Source organism: Rhincodon typus, chromosome 9 (genome assembly GCF_021869965.1).
Source record: "Rhincodon typus isolate 14 chromosome 9, sRhiTyp1.1, whole genome shotgun sequence".
Taxonomy (NCBI): Eukaryota; Metazoa; Chordata; class Chondrichthyes; order Orectolobiformes; family Rhincodontidae; genus Rhincodon; species Rhincodon typus.
In genome coordinates this window covers 38,780,706-38,800,875 of record NC_063340.1, presented here as the reverse complement: position 1 = coordinate 38,800,875, position 20,170 = coordinate 38,780,706, and positions in this window count along the sequence as shown.

Below are 20,170 nucleotides of genomic sequence, written 5' to 3'. Positions count from 1 at the left end.
ACAATTATCTTTGTTTTTGAAATTCTACATGACAGTGCATGTGCCATCTTTATTGAAAGACTCAACTGTTTCTTGGATTTCTATGGTGATTAATGGATCTGTATTTGATTATGTGAATCTCTTCTCCATTGAAGTTAACTGTGCTGGATTAGTTAAGCCTGGATGTGGACTCAGACTAAACCGTTATGAACTGTGGAGGTTGCTAATGTCAGCATCATAAGGACCAGATATTTTACTGTACTGAATAAAATGTGTCACGTATATAGAAATGCGGGTTCCATCTCTACAGAGCTCCAAGACATAAAATATACAACAATGTCCATTCAGTATTTGCTTTTAAAATATCGATCTGAGTCAAATGCTCCACTTATACATCACCCATCAGATCAGCTTTGAACTTTAATATACAGCATAATTGCAGTCACAGACCTCAGGCGCTTGTTTCATATAACTGCCAGTTTTAACTCAAACCTATAAAACCCAACAGAAGAATCCATGCTACACTGACTCTTTATACCATTTTTTTTTACACAGCAGTGTTCTCCTGTTCCCAGTCTTTTTGCTGTACAACGCAGCTTACATCCTGCTTCATGCCTGTGGTGTTTCCTTGCCATATTTTACATGTAAAAGAATTCCAAAGTGGGACCACTCTGCCTCTGCGATATGAAACAAAAAGATTGATATTGTGACATGGCACTATTTCTCTGAGGGCAAAAAGACATTATTTGAAGGAATTGCAGATTCTTTCTAATGATTTTGGTTTCTAACCGGAGCAATGCACTTTTTCAGCAAGTTAGTGAAGAAATTAGTTGTTCGTTCTAAATATGTTATTAAGTCAGAAATACTTGAAAGTGAACGTTTTGCCTGACTTATTTATTTACATTTTTTAGAATAGTATGGAGAAATACATCTATTAATCAGCAAGCCAGCAGCAAAGAGGTTAATGTTTACTTTTAAGTAGATACAGCTATTACACGTAGCGGAATTTCTTCACCAGTTTTAGGTACTGCTTGGTAAACCAACCAAATGAGATAAAGCAGCTTTAATAGTCCATAACATTGCAATCACTTCATGTTGTGACCCACAGTCAAAATCATCATTTAAAGTACTGATTAATGAACAACATACTTAAATCATACTTAAAAGCAGGACAGCACCACTCCTTTCTAATTGCAAAGCTGAATTTAAAAAGTCACACTGCATAAACAGTGTAAAAGAATGATAGTTTCTGTACTTCAGCTACCAATTCTTTTGAGGTCAAGTGTATCCTGTATTATATTTTATTCCAATAACATATACCTCCTACAGAATCTCCTGGAGTCTACTGCAAATTGCTTTCTTGTGTATCTGCTTTAATGATGGAATGTAATTCTCCCTGTGAGCATCTTCTGACACAAGGAAAGCCTATCATACAAACTGCAACGTTATTTAAATTAAAGTTCCCTACAACGCTGATATTAATTAAAATAACTGCTCTCAGGTTAGTATCAAGAAGTATTACAGTTTTGCTGTTCTTTACAATAGAGATTGCACATTAGCCTAGAGAAGAAGCAGAACAAAAGCTGGCTGTGTCTTCCACAAGCTGAGCCAAGCCTGGAGAGTCAGCATAGTCAATGGAACAAGAAAAAGAATTCCCAGGTTGGGTTTGTTCCAAGTTGGAGTTTGGGTTAATTGAGGTTTCAAATTCATCCTCTAACACAGGAATTGAAATCTGGTTCCTCTGGATACAAATGCAAATTTAATGTCAAAAATTATGCGTATTAGAATGGTCCTAAATTTGAGCAAATTTTCTGGGCTGAATCTTACATTTTGTTTGACTAATTCCAAGATGTATTGAGTTTATTGGAGAGCTTTTTGCTGGGAGGCATAGTGTGTCATCTCACCCTATCATACAACACAAACGCCCCAACAATGTCTCTCACATCTGATTTACGCACCATCCCAACACTGGACATTCCCACAACTCACCACTCAGTGGATATCTGCTAAAAAACACCGGCATCCCTTAATGCCGTGTCACTTTTAAAAGCCCGTTGTGCACTCGGAATGGCACTGGCATTCTGAGGATGCCATGCTCTGTCAAGGACATTTGCAGAAGATATCAGAGAATTCTCCAGCAGGAACCTGGAGATCCTGCTGGGCAGGGTGATCCAGAGATCTATGCATCAAGATGATGACAGTAGTGTAGGGAGTGTTCGGCTCCTGGCCCTTCTGCTTCTATCACCAGGGCTGCCGCATCCATTCTAAAAATATTTTTTCTAACATCAAGTTCATCTTACCTTCTCTTGGCAGCTTCGAGTAAGGAAGAAGGCTTCAATAGGCTGCTTCAGCAGAGAACAGTGTGGATCCAGCCATTTCTCGTGGCTGCATCCTGGTGGGTGTTTCAACTAGGCTGCTCTGGCAGTGGCTTCAAAGACGAGGTGCCTCCGGGCCTGAGATTCTAATGACCGGCCTGGGACTCCTTTTCGGCAGCTTCGGTGGTGGCCTGGGATCTTTTTAAGGCAGCGGCCTGGGTCCCCTGTGGCAGCTTTGGCATAGGTCTGTGAGTCCATGTGACTTTTCTTTGGCATCATTGGTCTCTGGCCTGGCATTCCAAAGAGGAGCTTGGATCCTTGAGCCCAAAGCTGTGAAATGGACTTATTTTCCTTTTTCTTTAATTTCCTCTTTTTATTATACTATCATGGAAGGACTGTTATCCTGAATTTTTTGTTTATTTTTCTAATATATTGCTACAATTTTGTACTTTCGAAGGTTTGCAATGCTGGACTTTAAATTTCTTTATTTTTCTTTCTTTTTTCCTAAGAATTTTTACTCAAGAATCTGCACCTAAGTACCTTTGTCCCCAAGAAAGCGCCATAAGTGGCAACTTGTAAACTTTTCACTGTAGTCATGTGAGTACATGTGAGAATAAAGCTGATTCAGTGATTCAGGAGTCCTCTTGCTGGTGAACCAGCAGAGGAGGCTTCACCACCACACCCTGCCGGCTTGATCAGAGGTGACCACCTATGTCAACGCTGTGTCAAGAATATGGAGGAATAGCCAGCATTGCAGAAAGAAAGTCAATGATCTTCTGTGCTCTGTTAGGCTAAGTGCCTCACACTTCCCACTGCCACTTCACACTCACTCCACTGCACCCAGCTCCCACCAAGGCTCATGCTCTTCCAGTCTCACTATTGCCTGCAACATCTTCCTCATCGCTCTACACTACCCCTACCTCATCCAAACGTCCCCCATTAATCTTCATGCCCCATCTGCTGTCTCCTTGGTATACCTCACCACTTTTACCTGCACTAAAAGCCATGCCACCCACTTTAACCTCACTCATTCTTCCTTTCCTCTCATTTTAGGAGAACTCAGCCCATAACAGGGCAGAGGGTACCCGGACAGGTGAAGTGGTGCCCGACATTGGGGCCGCCACCCCCTATATCTCCCCAGTCATGTTGTCCCTACTCCCTGGACTTGACACGACGATGCTAATCGACTGACCCTGGAGTAATCCTTGAGTGCAGAGGAACAGACTCTCTGAACAACTGAACCCCTGACTGTGGCCACTTCTGTCGATTGATATTAGAGACTTCCTTTGACATGTTGTGCTGCGACACCTTGACTATTGGGTGCCTCCGTGGACTTCATAGAGGACCACCCTCCCTAACACATAGAGAGAATAAACGCACATGCAGTTCATTTGCTGTGTAAGCTGCTAGCACACACTGCAGATGTGACTGACATAGCACACTGCTGTGTGGCAAGATGTAACCTCCCCTTGACTGAGGACTGAGGGCCAGCAGGGCAAACTGCCTGGTTGTGTGATCACATTAATTGGCACGGCAAGGCAAGGATACAATGAACATGCAGATAGGTTTAACACGAGCAAGTGCTAAGAGGGCAAGTGAAGCCTGAGGTACAAGCCCGGTCCATTCCATGAGCTGACCCTGCGCAAAGTATTTGCTCTACAGCTGTCTAATGCTAGTTGTTTGTGCTCCCTGCAATGCAAGTCTGTGCTTCCAGTGTGAATTGCCAATGCATGGTAGAAGTGCCAGGATGGTCCTGAAGGGGAGCACATGAGGCTGGTGCCTGTTAATCATGGCTTCTGCTACGGTTCGATTATAGGCAACGTGGATATCTTAGGAGCTGAATTCAGCAGGTACTCACCCTTGTTTACTTATTAGGTTTTTCCAATGTCTAGCTTGTTCTGCGAGTTTAGTCAGAAGGGAAGCTGAATATCAATGAGGCACATTGTGGCATTAACAAGGAGTTTAACAAGCAGTAATCCCCATCAATTCGCATCTCGCTGCTGCTTAATGAGAATCTCACCATGACAACTTGTGAAAAGCACAAAACAACATGATCTCAAAATTGAGATGGGCCTCACTGGACTTTTCATCCAATTCTACCACACATCTCACTATAGCCCACTTTGCTTGGACCCCTATATGGTTCCGCCCCATGATATTAAAAACCATAGGCATTGCTATTTTGCATTTTAAATTTCAGGTCGGATAGAAGATGAAGATAATGCTAATTGCTTCTGCCTATGAGACTAAAGGGGAATCCAAGGAACACATCAGAATTAAAAGGTAAATGGTCATCTACAAGCACAAAAAATTGCTTTTATGAAGGCTGTAATTATTTTCAATGAATATTTCATCAATTGAAAGAGTTGCTTGGGACAATCAAGTAAAACCCAGCAGCTGGCACAATAAATTTACACCAGTGGTGGGTGTCACAGCACTCAAAGAACTATTTTAAGAAATAGGGAGCAAGAGCCAACTACTCTTAGATATGGCAGCCTGGCTCAACACTATGTCCTTTACGCCCGTAACACAGGCAAACAATAAACCATCTGAAGGAGGCTGCCAAGGTAAGCCTTTAAACTGCTTCCAGTCACCAGGTACATGGCACATGCCAACCTTTTGCACAATTTTACAACCATTTAATTGCTAAACAGATATATCCATAGGGCATAATGCTAGCTATAGCTTACAACTGAAAGTCTTAGCACACTAATACCTTCAAAGGAAGATATTTTCTGAAGAAGGGTCTAGGCCCGAAACGTCAGCCTTCCTGCTCCTCTGATGCTGCTTGGCCTGCTGTGTTCATCCAGCTCTACACCTTGTTATCTCTAATACCTTCAAAGGACTTCACATTTAAAAGCAGATTAACATAATCTAATTGTGTGATGCACAGTCACTTAATAACACTTAGAATAGACTGCAGCTTCAGCGCACGTCTGTCATTGTGCATGTACTCCTTCAAGTTTGAGCTTGGCAAGAGCAGTTCGGTATCTACACAAATAAATGGTACGGAACACAAGGAAAGATAATGACGCCTGGGGAGGATTCAGAAATTCAAGCTTTTCACTTCATTGGAGGCACAACCACAAGCAACCCTTCCTGTAAGAGGATGATGAAACTGCCTGCTGCTGGTCCCTAATCCCCCATGTTCAAACTATGGACTTGCATCCTATAAAAGTCATGTCTCTGCCTTGTTCACTCCCACAAAGGCATCTGCAGAAATACATACAGAATCAATGCCTCTTTTGAAAGGTGGCTTTTAGAGGCATCATTTCACTGCACATAGAACTCCAGGAAGCACTGCATTGACACATGTTTCAGAGGATGCTAATGGTAACCTTAGAAAGTTCAGAGAGATGAGGAAGAAGTGCTGTTGTAAAAATAGAGTCAAGGATCTTGTCCTCTGAGGAATACAGCAATACAACAATACTGCCAACACTAGCATACTCCTATTGCTAGTCAATAGTTGGCCTTCCTGTTGTTTTGTACATTTGTTGGCATTTTGCTGATAAAGTAGGTGAAGTTAATGATAGACCGGAAGGAGGCCCAATCAAAAATATGAAATAATTTTGCCATCCACAAACAATGCCAACTCTCTGGTGCATGTTGCCTGTGATCCTGTTGCCAGCTCCCGACTAGTAATTCCCAAGAAGGTGTGTCAGGGCTCACAGATACAACATCAAGACAAGCCCAACCAATTCAGGTATAGTGCATACTAATCTTGTACCCTGTTCTTTGTACTGTTTAAGCTATAAAATGCTATGATTATGGTAACAAACAAGGCATTGTATATGGTTTTGTTTCCAAGTAGGCACTATGTGCTTTCTCTCCTTCACCCCACCCCAGAGATATTATGAGCAATGATATTCTGAGAAATATTTACAAATGTTTTTTCCTTTAACAGTTTTCATGTTGTGAAGAACTCTTAGAAAGGTTTTCTGCGTGGTCAGGTTTTTTTTTCTGTTTTATTAGTTGCATTGACTTTGATTTTTTGTTCATTAGGTTCAAAAAATAGAAGGAGCAAGACAAGGAACATTGGCTGAAAGCAAAGATCAATCCACTTATGTAACAACTGCAAAATAAATAAATCAGACATATGCAATAAACTTAATGTTGTAAATGCCAAAATAAATATTAGCCACTATTCTCTGCAAAACAATAGAAAGAACATCAGTAAAACAATTTTAGAAACAATTTAACAACATATTTTATGTAATTGCTTCAAATGGGTCCATTTAGTACTGTAGACAACATCTGCTGGGCATTTGATTGATTGATTGATTTATTATCGCGTGTACCAAAATATAGTGAAAAGCATTGTTTACCAGTGACACAAGCAGATCACAGCAAGCAAAGGATGTGCAGATCAAAAAACTTAGAGGTATACAGGTTACATTATTTGAGGCTAGAGTCCATTCAACAGTCTGATAACAGCTAGAAAGAAGCTATTCCTGAACCTGCTTGTGCATGTGTTCAGGCTTCTGTATCGTCTGCCTAACATAAGGAGGTCATTACCAGGGTGCGAAGGGTCTTTGATGATGTTGAATTTTCATGCATTCGCTGGGAGTGGAAGTGAACAGCATGAACATACACCTTGAGCATTAGTACAGCAGAAATCATTGTCAGTAGGAATTAGGCAGGAGAAACAATAGCTAATTTCCCAGTGTCCATTTACTTAATTTCTGCCATGCTAGAAATCTGATAAGTGAAAAATGGACTCTACAGTGTTCAGGTAGAAAGTAGAATAACAGCCATTGGGCCAATTTATAACAAATTCCTCCCTGTCTTCATGTTCCATTGAACTGCAGTTAAATAATTCCTGACCCAATCCCCATAATCTTACATTAACTCTGACTAATCCACCTGGCCTGCACATCTCTGGATACTGTGGGGAAATTTAATGTGCCACCCCACCTAATCTGCACAGGTTTGGACCATGGAAGGAAACCAGAATGCTCAGAGGAAACTCACACAGACATGAGGAGACACAGGCGGTAACCCAAGGCTGGAACTGAACCCATGTTCCCAGAACTGTAAGGCAGCAATGCTAACCACTAAGCATGAAAATAATTGTACTAAAGAAACTCAAAGGTGAAAGCAGTTGCCAAATGGAACTTTGACCTACCCTGTGTGAATCAAGAACAGCATATTTATGCAACTGTGTAGATATGTTTTTTTCTAAACATTTGAGCAGAGTGATGCAATATTCTTGTTACATCAACTAGTTAAAGTGACAGTTAACTTTATTTGAAGTATCAGTTTCTTGTCGATTCATGTGTAATTTGCATTGGTTCTAATTCATGTTAAAGTAAAAGCTACAGAAAGTGGATTATTGATTGCAATTTCTTCACTTGGGAGTCAGTCAGTAAATTTGGTAGTGTTGGTTTAGTGTTCTCTCATCTTCACTTTTATTGAGAGAATTATTCCTCTTTTCTTTCAGATAGGTTTGCATTGTTTGCCAAAGGCAACACTAGCCTTAGCTAATGTAACATTAATGCTGTTGTCAATGTGAACTGCTCTGCAGGGGATGCTGCCCAGTCTTTTACCATTGACTGTAACAATGGCCTTATATACTACCTTTGTGGGGTGGATTGGCACATGAATTGAGCCTTCATGGAGCTATTGGTGACAAAGGTATTATCTCATGCTGATAGAAATTTGCCCATGCTATGTTGCATTTCTCATTCTAAACAGACACTTAGGACACAGTCATCAGCAAACAAAAAAATTGCAAAGCACATCTTCATGTAGTTTGGTTTTGGCTTTGTCATCTGGACAACATCTAATGTGGATGCCACTTCCACCGACACAAAATGCTTCAGAAAATATTACTCCCATTTTACACAGAGGTGGTGACTTTTCCAAACTGCAAACCTGAGAACAAACCTGTCTCTATTTAGCTGATCACCACATGGCCATTTTCCAGACACCAGGCTGTTTGTTAACTCAAGGCAAGACTTCAATCTTGTCTATGAGGAGCTTCCACCACTAAAAGCTACGAGCCAATTATGTAGCTGACAACTGTGTAGCTGCAGCAAGACTTTGAGGAATAGTTATCATTGTTGGGACTGCAGGACTTCCATGAATATTGTTGGCTCCAACACACAGCCATGCTTCACCCAACTGTATTGGGAAGGCATCAGAAGACCGTCCACCACCCAAGATATCAGAAGCATATCCTCACTGAAAAGCTGCACCATGGTGATGATATTTTTTGAACTGCCATATTTTCCTGTGATCATTGACCCTCAGATCCAAGTGTGTCAAAGGCCTTTAAACCTCTCAAAGGAGATACATAACCTCTGTGGCTTTCCATACAGTGCAGTGGACAATGGCTGATGAACTGGGAGATGTTGCAAATATCTGCTGCTACAGGCTGGAGAAAAACAGGCGCACATAAGTTTATGTTCATAGCCACAGGCTATACAGCTCTCTCGTCCTGCTTTTAGGCTGCAATTGTGAATGCAACAAGTGGAGTATTTAATTTGAGAAGTATGTCCCTCATTGTGGTTCAGATAGGAAAGTCTCTCCTAGACTACTCTGTGAGGTTATGTCTTCTCTTGTACCCTGCTCCCTCTTCTAGCAGCTTGTCTGTCTCTATGACACCTCTAGTTACTCTCCTGTCATACTCCAGGCCAAGGGCAATGCAATCAACTGCACCCAAGTGAAGGAGCAAATGGTATGTGACAAATCCTTAAAGGCCTGACAATTTCCTGCAACACTCACCACAGCCTGTAGATTTCAGCCAAATTTTAACAGTTCCATTCTACAATCAGGGAAAGATCCAGTAGAAATCAATCAGCCAGCAACTAATTCGAAAGTAGTTGATGTTTCCATTCAATAGAACTGATGCTGAGGTCCCCTCTGCTATTGAGACATGTTAGCTAAGGTTACAAGAGGATGTGAGTTGGGGTGTTGATCTCCAAAATGACAATGTTGATGTCAAATCAGCATTACAGAGCCTACACTTTGTGATTCCAGAAAAAGAAAACTGCTCCCAGTGCATGTTCAAACACTGTCATTAAAATGTTGACTGTGGTGTCTAGCACCAGACCTGTGATATGGTGCGGACACATTGTGAGGCAATGCCATGAAGGTGAATGCTTTGGTGATGAATGTTGCCGCCAATGATTTGTCCTTTATGACGAGACTTTCTGAGGAAGTGTCAAGACCTCAGTTGGGTTGCAAGCTTTGAGGTAGGAATGCCCATTGTGAGGCTCTGATCAAGTTGTAAGAACTGCACTCCCCATCGAGCAGGCCAGTATTCTCATAGTATGCCCCGTAACTGTCCCCGCCCACTCCTCTGTTCTCACTGACCAGTTTCAATCCTCAAAACAGGATCACAGGGGAATAGATTTTTTTGGGTACACTGCTCTATGAACTGAATATTAGTTAAATATTCCTAAACAAACATATAATCATATGTGCCTTTAAAACAAAATCACAAACTATCAATCCATCGTCTATCTTTTATTTGCTTTATGTTTTTGTTGCCAGAAGTATGGCTTCATGACTCAATTTTGTCGCTTGATTTTGGAAGCTCTCAAACCCTGATATTAATGTCTTCCAGTCATCTTAATCTTATGCTGACTGCAGCATCCTTGTTCAAAACTCTACCTGTCATAAGCTGGAGTAGCCCTTTTATCAATCTGCACTTATTTGTCATAAATTTTAATATGGAAGTACTACACTGCCGTAGTATGTTCATACAATTACTGACAGCAGAATACCGCTCATATAGCACAGGCAAGAGCATTTCAGCTTCGTGTTTCTACTGTTATTGGCATTTTTCATCATATTCAAGTGGTAGTGGTCAATTTTCTTCAAAAGATGCACTTCCCCAACTTACCAAGGAGACAGGCAGTAATAAATTCTAGTTGTGCAGTCGTTTTCCTTCATAGCCAGAAGCTACAATAAAAGCAATGAGCTGGGTATCGCTACGTAACTTGTGTTTACACAGTATTGTACTTTATTGAAAACCAAGAAATATGAATATTATTAATAAACACACAAGCATTCTTTGCAAAGGGTAAAATCAATTTACTTTGCATTCAAGCAATGTGCGCCTACATGGTGCTATTCCATCATATTACAGGCAGGCATCGCTTGTTAGGCTTTGGCCTAAAGAAAATGCAGGGATCATATACCAACACCTTGACGGAGATGTACAGCTGCTCTCACTGTGGCTGTCTCACCTTTAGCCCTGTCTGTCTGCTGCTGGCTTTCATTTTCTGCATTCATACATCAATAAGCTTTGCATGCTGACACCTAATTTTGCAGGGTACTTCAGTTATGGAGTCCATGTTTTGCATATCACTCACCACTACCACCCCCCAACCTCCCTTTCCCAGTTTCTATACAACACACGCACTCTTTTCCATAAGTAGTGAGCTTGTCAGCTTTGTGTTTGCAAGAAGAGAATGAGTGTGAATGTCACTTTCACATGCAGTTCTGTGCTCTTTTTAATGAGGAATCAGGTCTCCTTTGGAGGCAGCAGAGGGGATGAGGAGGAGGTGTCACCCCTTGCAGCCCATGCCCTCAGAAGAGCTGACAATTCCAGATAAATCAGCTTTGTACTTCCTCCCCTTCTAATACCTCCTGCAGTGGGAGGAGAGAACTAATTTCCCTTGGAGAGCTGAGCAGGCAGGGCATATTGATCCCTTAAAATAAAATTAACAACCCAATGTTCTAAACAACTCCCAAACCTTCCCCTTTTTTTTAAATTGCAAAAACATTCAAGCTTTGCTTTTATAAAATAGCAGCTTTTGAAAAACATAGTGCAGACCTCCAGCCAAATGATTTGATAAGGTGGATAGGGGTAAATTGTAAGGGTTGGGGGGGTGGAGGGGTCGGGGGAGGTGGGGGGGTAGGTGGAGTCGGAGGGGGAGGTGAATATGTCCTGAAATTCAACCCACAAGAACAAAAAAAAGACTGCTTGCATTGTTGCTTTTATTATCTTGCTACTGTCATTGCTTGAGCTTTGTATCTTGTGACAAAGGAAAGGGAAAAAAAACTGTGAAATTAATCTTTTGTGCATGGCCTGATACAGAGGAGACATGCTCAGACAAAAGATAGACTGAGCGAAGGTACAGTGATTGATGACTAAAGTAAAGGTGTCAGAAGAGTATTATGTAAATTACTAGAGGCGCAGACCATTTCAGATAGTGAGAGAGAGAGGGGAATGTGGTGCCGATGTCATCAAGACACCAGTCCCCAAACACCAATTTCTTGCCATCTTTCATCTATCCAGACAACCTTTGGTCAGAATCTATTTGAGTTGTACTCTACAAAAAATATATGAGAATCGAGCAACATTTAGGCTTGAGAAAACAAATAAATAAAGGCAGAGTTCATATTTTTCAATTGCTCAAAAGAGAAAGCTGTTTTACCTGAATGTGCACAGAGATGTCACCATTTAATAAAATGACAAAAACAATCTATCACATATGCATGAACACAGAACAATATAAAGAGGTTAACAGAAATTGATGACATCCACACTTTAATTTTACACCAAATCAGAGTATTTTGTGATTGAAATAGACAAAGATGTATAGGGTTATCTGGTTGAAGAGTCTGAGCTAATTACTGGCACTTGTCATTTCTCCATAGTTTCATCTAAGTCATGGAGGCAAACTAGTCAATTTTTCCTCATTCTTTATTCGTTATTTCAGGGATATTGTGCTGAGGAAGCTATTCTGCAACAACATCCCATTATTAACTGTTTCATTATTAAGTGACTCCTAATATTTTTATTGGTCAGTGTCATGATGAGAACAATTTGTCTGCAATGGAGTATCGTCGTCTTTAATAAACTAGTCACTTATAATTTAAGTCAAGACGGCCTGCTGATGAGCTACAGTTGTCAAGTCATATATTTTCCAACATAAAATACTTCCCTCATGATTGTGATTGTTAATCCTTAGCTATAAGGACAGGAAAAGCTGATAAGTACTAATCATTAACTCTTGCCATATAAAAGTGTGTTTTTAAGGTAGAATGGAATGTTTCCTCAATTAACTTTAAATTTAATATCAGTTGATGTTAAAGTCTGTACTGACGTCTGGTTACCATTGCAGTATTGAAGAAATGAGAGCTACCTGTATGAAGTAAATGGGAGGGAAACATCCAAGTTCAATACAAATGTCACAAGTTGTGACCTAAAACATAACTCTTGACAAGCAGCTCCAGTGTTAATAACAGTGGGACATCAAAGGAGTTTGATTAAAAGTAATGGCTGGGATTTGATCGGGCCAATGGAGGTCTTACTGAGAGTCTGGAGAGCCAGTGGGAACTCCCAGGCAGGGCCATGAAGAAGGGGAAGAGATGGCATAGTGGTTACATTACTGGACCAGTAATCCAGCTGCAACAACCAAAGCTCTGAGGATAGGAATTCAAATTCTACCAGGGAAGTTGGTGGAATTAAAAAGCTAATTTTAGTAATGCTAACCATGAAAAGATTGTCATTAAAACAAAGCATTTGGTTCACTAATGTCCCTTAGAGAAGGAAAATTATGTCCTTACTCAGTCCGGCCTACATTTGACTCAAGATCCACAGCAAGAGTGCTTGATTCTTACCTATCCTCTGAAGTGCCCTAGCAAGCCACTCAGTTGTATCAAACTGCTGCAAAGTTTAGAAGGAATGAAACTGAAGGGACCACTCAGCATTAATCTAGACTCTGGAAATGCTAACAGCAAACTCAGCCCTGTCGACACTGAATATTCTTCCTTCCTACCAGTTGAGTGTTTGTGTCAAACTTGAGAGAGCTGTCCCACAGATTAGTGAAGTCTCAAATCTAATACAAGACTACTTTTTGTAACGGCAGGACTGATATATGAAAGGAGACAGGATCAGTTTATATTCACTGGAGCTGAGAAGAATAAGGGCTGACCTCACTGAAACCTTTAAAATTCTAACGGGACTAGATAGGGTAAACACAAGAAAAATATTCCTGTTGATCGGGGAGTACAGAACCAATAGCCATACTCTAAAGATATGGTGTTGGCCATTTAGGACTGAGATGAGAAGAAATTTCTTCACTCAGAGAGTGGTGAGCTTGTGGAATTCTTTGCCACAGGAAATTATTGAAGGCAAAACATTGAATGCTTTCAAGAAGGTGTTAGGTATAGTTCTTAGGGCTGAAAGGATCAAGGGATGGGAGTGAAAGTGGGAACAGGTTGCTGAGTTGGATGATCAGCCATCATTATTTTGAATGGGAGACCAGGTTTGAAGGGCTGAATGGCCTATTCCTGCTCTTACTTCGGATGATTTTAATATTATAATCATAATTAACAATGGCTTAGATACCACCATAGCCACTTGTGCCCAGTTCCCACCTGCAGGACAGAGACACCAAATGGTATACAGTTGAAACAGAGTTATATTAGGAGCCCCAGGAGCATTTACCTTAGATTGCATGACATCAGATCAAACATGGGCAATGAAAATTGTTGATTGCCACCAACCCATATTTCCTCAACTGGTGAATCAGTACTCTTCCATGTTAAACACCAACTGGAAGAAATATTAATCTACCTGTTCCAGATGTGCCCATCCATGATAATAACAGTATTAATTGCCTTATAGTCCATGACAATAAAAGCGGGAGTAACAACTACATAGTCAAATGGAAATAGAGTCTCATCTTCACTTTGAGGACACACCCATTGTGTTATAAGGCACTGGCACCATGCTAAATGGAATTGATTTTGAACAGATCTAGCAACTCAAAACTGTGTCCCATTTAGCACTGGGCCATCAACAGCAACAGGATTGTATTTCAATTTAATATGCAACTTCATGACCAGGAAAACCCTTCACTGTATGATAACCATTCAGTCAAGGAGTGATTAAAGAAATTGAAACTCTGGTTCAATGAAGAGTGTTGGAAATGTGCCACGTATAGCACCAGGCATAGCTAATAATGATGTATCTGATGAAGCTAAAACACAGGACTACTTGTATGCTAAACAGTGGAAACAGCATGTGGTACACACAGCTAAGCAATCCCATCACTAACAGTTAAGATTGATGCTCTGCATCCCAGCCACATCCTGACATGAATGATGGTGGGTAATTAAATGATTAACAGGAGGAGGAGGCTCCAAAAACATCCATATCTTCAATGATGGGACAGCCTGAGCACATCAGGGCAAAAAGCAATGCTGAAACATTTACAACCATCTCCAGCCAGAAGTGCCATCGATGGTCCATGCTACCTTCCTCCAGTGGTCCACAGCATCACAGATACCAGTCCTCAGCCAACTCAATTCATTTCACACGATATCAAGAAATAGCTGGAGGCACTGGATACTGCAAAAGCTGTGGGCCATGGCATGATCTAGCAATAGCAATGAAACATTGTCAGTATTCCTGTTCACAAAAACGAAGGGTACATTAGCCTACTCTCGATTTCAGCTAAGTGATGAGAGAGGCTGTCACAGTTTATATAGGTCTTGTCTACCAAAATCTTCCAGCCAGTAAGAGGCCAAACACTCCTCATGCCTTTAGCACCAGTAGGAGCACTGGCCAGCAGAGGACAATACATTCATCAGAGTCATTGTCAGACACCAGACCATGTGTGAAGGTAGAATGAGAATCACAGGATAGGGTGAAAGTCAGAGGCAGGGTCAAGGGGATGGCTTTCAGTGGTCAACTCCTGCTCAGTGCCTTGATCAGGCACAGAGTTCCTCAAGTGAGGAACACCCCAACTTCCTTGGGAAGTGGCTGATAAACGAGATGAACAGTGCCACTTCAAACCGTTCTGGCTTTCCAAAGGCACAGGAAGATTTTGTTGCCCCCTGTAATCCCCGATTTTCCATTAAATTGTGGTAGGCTCAGGAACAATGGATGTCAATTAACCCATTGATAAATTTACTTGGCACCCTGCCATTGAAGGTCATGAACCCACCGCAGCACCTTTAGCCCTCTGTTCATAAAAAGTTTTCTATTACCAGGAGCCAAATGCTAGGTCTCTCCCATGATTAGATGACTCTGACTGCTCTGGGTCCTATCACATCAGACTGGATTAAATCCTCATCCCATTTTGATACTTGCAGTTATCATTGAGTAAATCAAATTCCAGCTCAAACAATTGAATTCACAATAGGAAAGGTTTGCAGAGAATTGGAGAGACTTTTAAAAGAAGTGAACAAATTGAAAGAATTCCAAACCCTACATTTTAGAAACAATCAAATGCTTTACTGTTTTAAACTTCAAAGGATAGTCAGACTTTGTTATAGTCTTTAATGCTTCTGATTTGATTTGATGACAGTTTTGTGCATTCTCAGATGTCATCCTCAAACTCATTTTCTGCCTGCCCACAATGAAATCTCATATTGGTTTCAAAATGAACAGAAAAATTGAAGCTGTTAAAGAACCATTCTTGACAACTAATGAGATGTGAACATGTGACTAGCAATAGGATAATATCTTTGCATCAGTTTGGATGGGATTGAATAATACTCTGTCATAGCAACACCAGATATTGAATATCCCCAGTAGACCACCAAGAATTAGACACCCGTGTACATGAGGCTACTTTAATTGTGGTATGAATTGCAGTATTTTCCCAGATGCCCACTGCTGGTACCATGTGGCATTTGACACCTCTACCAGCATGCGGTACTAGGTCATTGCTGTTTGGGTTGGTTCACTGCCATAAATCCTCCTTTGTCTTTGATTTGTTTGGGTCCATCTCAAGATTAGTTGTTGAGGATTCACCTCTGAGATGCTGACATTCTACAGAAGATAACAGATAGCATGTTCTCAGATAACAGATAGCATGATTGCAATAGTGCAACCACATTTGGTTTGGCATAAGTTCTAGGACCTTAGGGAAATGGTATCGATACATTTGTCCCCTCTGAAAGCTGGAGTAGAACTCCTTGGCTCCACCTACAGTGTGTGTGTGACTTCAATAGAGTAGATAGTGCCAGTGTTGCGTGACTATTAACCCCTTCTGAGCATTACCTTATACAACATCATTCAAAATGAAAGCAGCATAGCTACAAAAAGTAATGAAAGCAGAAAATGTATAATAGACTTCAGGAAATAGAAGTGTAAATGAGATATTTTACCAAAACAAGCACTGCTTTTTTTTTTGCAAAGGATAAAAACACCAGGACCCAACTGTTTAAATTGGACCACTGAGGTAATTCCAAAAAGAACAAAGGTAGAAGGGAATTATAAATAAGAAAATTAATTGTTCTCTCTTTATAATTCAAGAAAGGGGGAAGTAGCAGCACCAATTTACAAAGATAATTACAATAATAGATCTCAATGCAATAAAAGAATATATATTTTTAAAAATCCATCCAAGTTATACATTTCTTGACGAGGGGAGACAGAGTTGTAGTTGGTGTGCTATGTTCTGTATCTGAGTGCCCACTGATGAACAAGGGATGGGAGGTAGAATTTTAGACAAATGATAATATGAATCTCTCAGGAGTTGGTTTCATCGTTTCCTCCAAATAAAAGGCTTTTGGCTGGTAGATAATGCACCCAATGGGAATTAAATTGATTGACCCTGAAAACAACCCCAGGAATTATTAGTTTTAACCCATACCTGTCAATTATTTTATGACAGTACACCATAGTCATATTATATGGACCATGCTAACGTCATGGTCATGTCATTGTGACCAGTAAACTAGAGAGCCATCGCAGAGGAGAAACCAGTTAAACACGTGAGTGATACATGCTTGTCTGACTTGCCTTGTGTACTTTTACCTCTAGGCAGGCTAATGCCTGTGGATATGGATTCAAATCTACGGCAGCTAGTGGTGTTTAAATTCAGTTAAAAAATCTGTAGCTTGTCTCAGTAATTGTCACCATCAATTGTTATAAATCTGGTTCATTAATTCTTGAGGAGAGAAAATCTGCCATCCAGACCCACAGCAATGTCATTGATTGTTAACTGCCCACTGAAACGGTTGATCTAGCCATTCAGTTCAAAGGCAATTAGGGATGGGCGACAAATGTCAGCCTTATCAGCAATGCCCACATCCCACAGAAGAATAAAGAAAAATTACTTATACATCCTGACACCACATGAAGATGATCTGTCATTATTTTAAACTGTTCTACCGAGTAGTTGGCAAAGACACTCTTTCAAATCAGACAGTTTTTTTTAGAAATGAGATGTCGACCTAGTGAAGTTACAACACAGAAGTATTTGCATATCAAATGGCATAAACAGCAAATGACAGACAGGAATAAGTGATTCTATAACCAACAGATCAGATCTAAACTCCGCCATCTTGTCACATCTAGTCATGACTGATGGTGGACAATCAAACCAGTCACTTGAAGAGGAGGGTCCACAGATATCTCCATCCTCGCTAATGGCAGAGGCCAACACAACAGTGCAAAATTTAAGACGAAAACATTTGCAACAATCTTCAGCCAGGAGTGCCAAACGAATGAGCCATTTTGGCTTTCTCCTGAGTTCCACAGCATCAAAGATGCCAGCCTTCAGCTAATTTGATTCACTCCATGTGATATCACGAAATGGCTGGAGGCATTAGAAACTGCAAAGGCCATGGGCCCTGACAACATTCTGACAACAATATTAAAGGCTTGTGCTCCAGGAACTGATGTGCTCTTTGCCAAACAGTGCCAGGACAACTAAAACACTGGCATCTATCCAACCATGTGGAAAATTGCCCAGGTATGTCCTGTACAAAAAAAAAACAGGACAAATCCAACCCGATCAATTACTGCCACATCACTCTCAACAATGCTATCAAACAGCACTTGCTTAGTAATAACCTGCTCACTAAAGCTAGGTTTAGGTTCCACATGTGCCACGCAGTTCCTGACCTCATCACAGCCCTGATTTAAATATGGACAAACAGCTGAAATCCAGAAGTGAGGTGAGAGTGACTGCACTTGATATCAAAACCACATTGGACTGGATATGGCATCAAAGAGCTGTCACAAAATGAGGAATTAGGGAAAAAATTCTCCACTGGTTGGAGTCATACCTAGCATGTAGGAAATTGGTTGTCGTTACTGGAGGTCAGTCATCTCAGCTCCAGGATATCTCTGCAGGCATTCCTCATGGTTCTGACCTAGGCCCATACATCTTCAGCTGCTTCATTAATAGTCTTCCCTTCATCAGAAGGAGAGAAGTGGGAATGTTCACCGACAATTGTGCAATGTTCAGCACCATTTGCAACTCCTCAGGTACTGCTCAAATGCAGCAAAACCTAGACAATATATAGGACTGGGCTGATAGGTGGTAAATAACATTCACACCAGACAAAGCCAGGCAATGGCCATTTCCAATAAGAACGAATCTAACCATCACCCCTTGACATTCAGTGGCTTTACCGTGACCGAATCCTCCATTATCAATATCCTGGCAGCTACAATTGACAAGAAACCAAACAGATTAGCTATATAAATGACTACCAGAGCAGGTCAGATGTGAGGAATTCTGTAGCGAATAACTCACCTGACTCCCAAAGCCTATCCATCATCTACCATGCACAAGTCAGGAGTGTGATGGAATACTCCCTACTTGTCTGGATGTGTGCAGCTCCAACAACACTCAAGAAGCTTGACACCAGCAAGGACAATGCAGCCCGCTTAACACCACATTCACAAACATCCTTTCCCTCCACTACCAATGCTCAGTAGCAGCAGAATATACTATCCCCAAGATGCACTGCAACAATTCAACAAGACAGCTTAGAACCATGACTTCTGTCACAAAGAAGGACAAGAGCAGCAGATACATGGGAACACCACCACCTGCAATTTCCCCTACAAGCCACTAACCGTCCTTATTTAAAAATATACTGCCAGACCTTCAATGTCACTGGATCCAAGTCTTGGAGCTCCCTCCTATCGGTATTTTGGGTCTACCTATGTCAACTGACTGTAGCATTTTAACAAGGCAGCTCAACATTACCTTCTCAAGGGCAGCTAGGAATAGGTAAGAAACGCTGACTCAACCAGCAGCACCCACATCGTCTGAATGAAATCTTTAAAAAAATAGTGCTGCCCTTTTGCACTCCTAGCTAAGACCAACCAGCTCAGCACAGTCAGAGATTCAAATTTAGGTCTTCTGATGACTTCCTGGCTAAATCAACCAAGTCATCAGGGACTTAGGCTTAATTATTTGTATGTGCCATTACAAGCATATTGGTTCATTTAAAAACATTGCCTAAGTATAATGATATAATGCACTTCTTTCAAATACTTTTAATTTTTATGAAACTATTTTCAATTAATATTCAGCCACTCTTGGCTTCTTCATTCCACCTCACCCTGACATTCCCACCCATACTCAGTCAGACATTTGGATCCCTTCAAGCAATTCATTGTCAGCCACATACTCAGATTCTATTGACTAATAACTCACCAGGAATTAAAAGGAAGTAGAAGTATTGATTCAGACAATCCAACAGCAGAGGAATAAAGTAAAAAAAAGTATTGATTACAACAGTGATTTACCCAACCAATGAGTGAATATTGCACAGGTTTACTGCAGGCTTAAATTATCAGTCAATCCAAGTGCAATTTTACACCCTTGCTTACTGATTGTTTTTATGTATTTCTGCTAATCAATTTATGCATTACACTCCAGCCTAAATAAATCATAGTAATCGTTTTAGTTCTGTCCCCATCTTTATTTTTATTTACTAACAAACCAACCGTTTCCTAATGAGAAAAATTATAAGAATTTCCTTAACTAAAGTTGAAATGTTTCATTAATTAGTACTGTAGTAATCAATCAATACAACCAAGCATCTGAGATAACAAGGTGCAGAGCTGGATGAACACAGCAGGCCAAGCAGCATCAGAGGAGCAGGAAATCTGATGTTTCGGGCAGAAACGTCAGCCTTCCTGCTCCTCTGATGCTGCT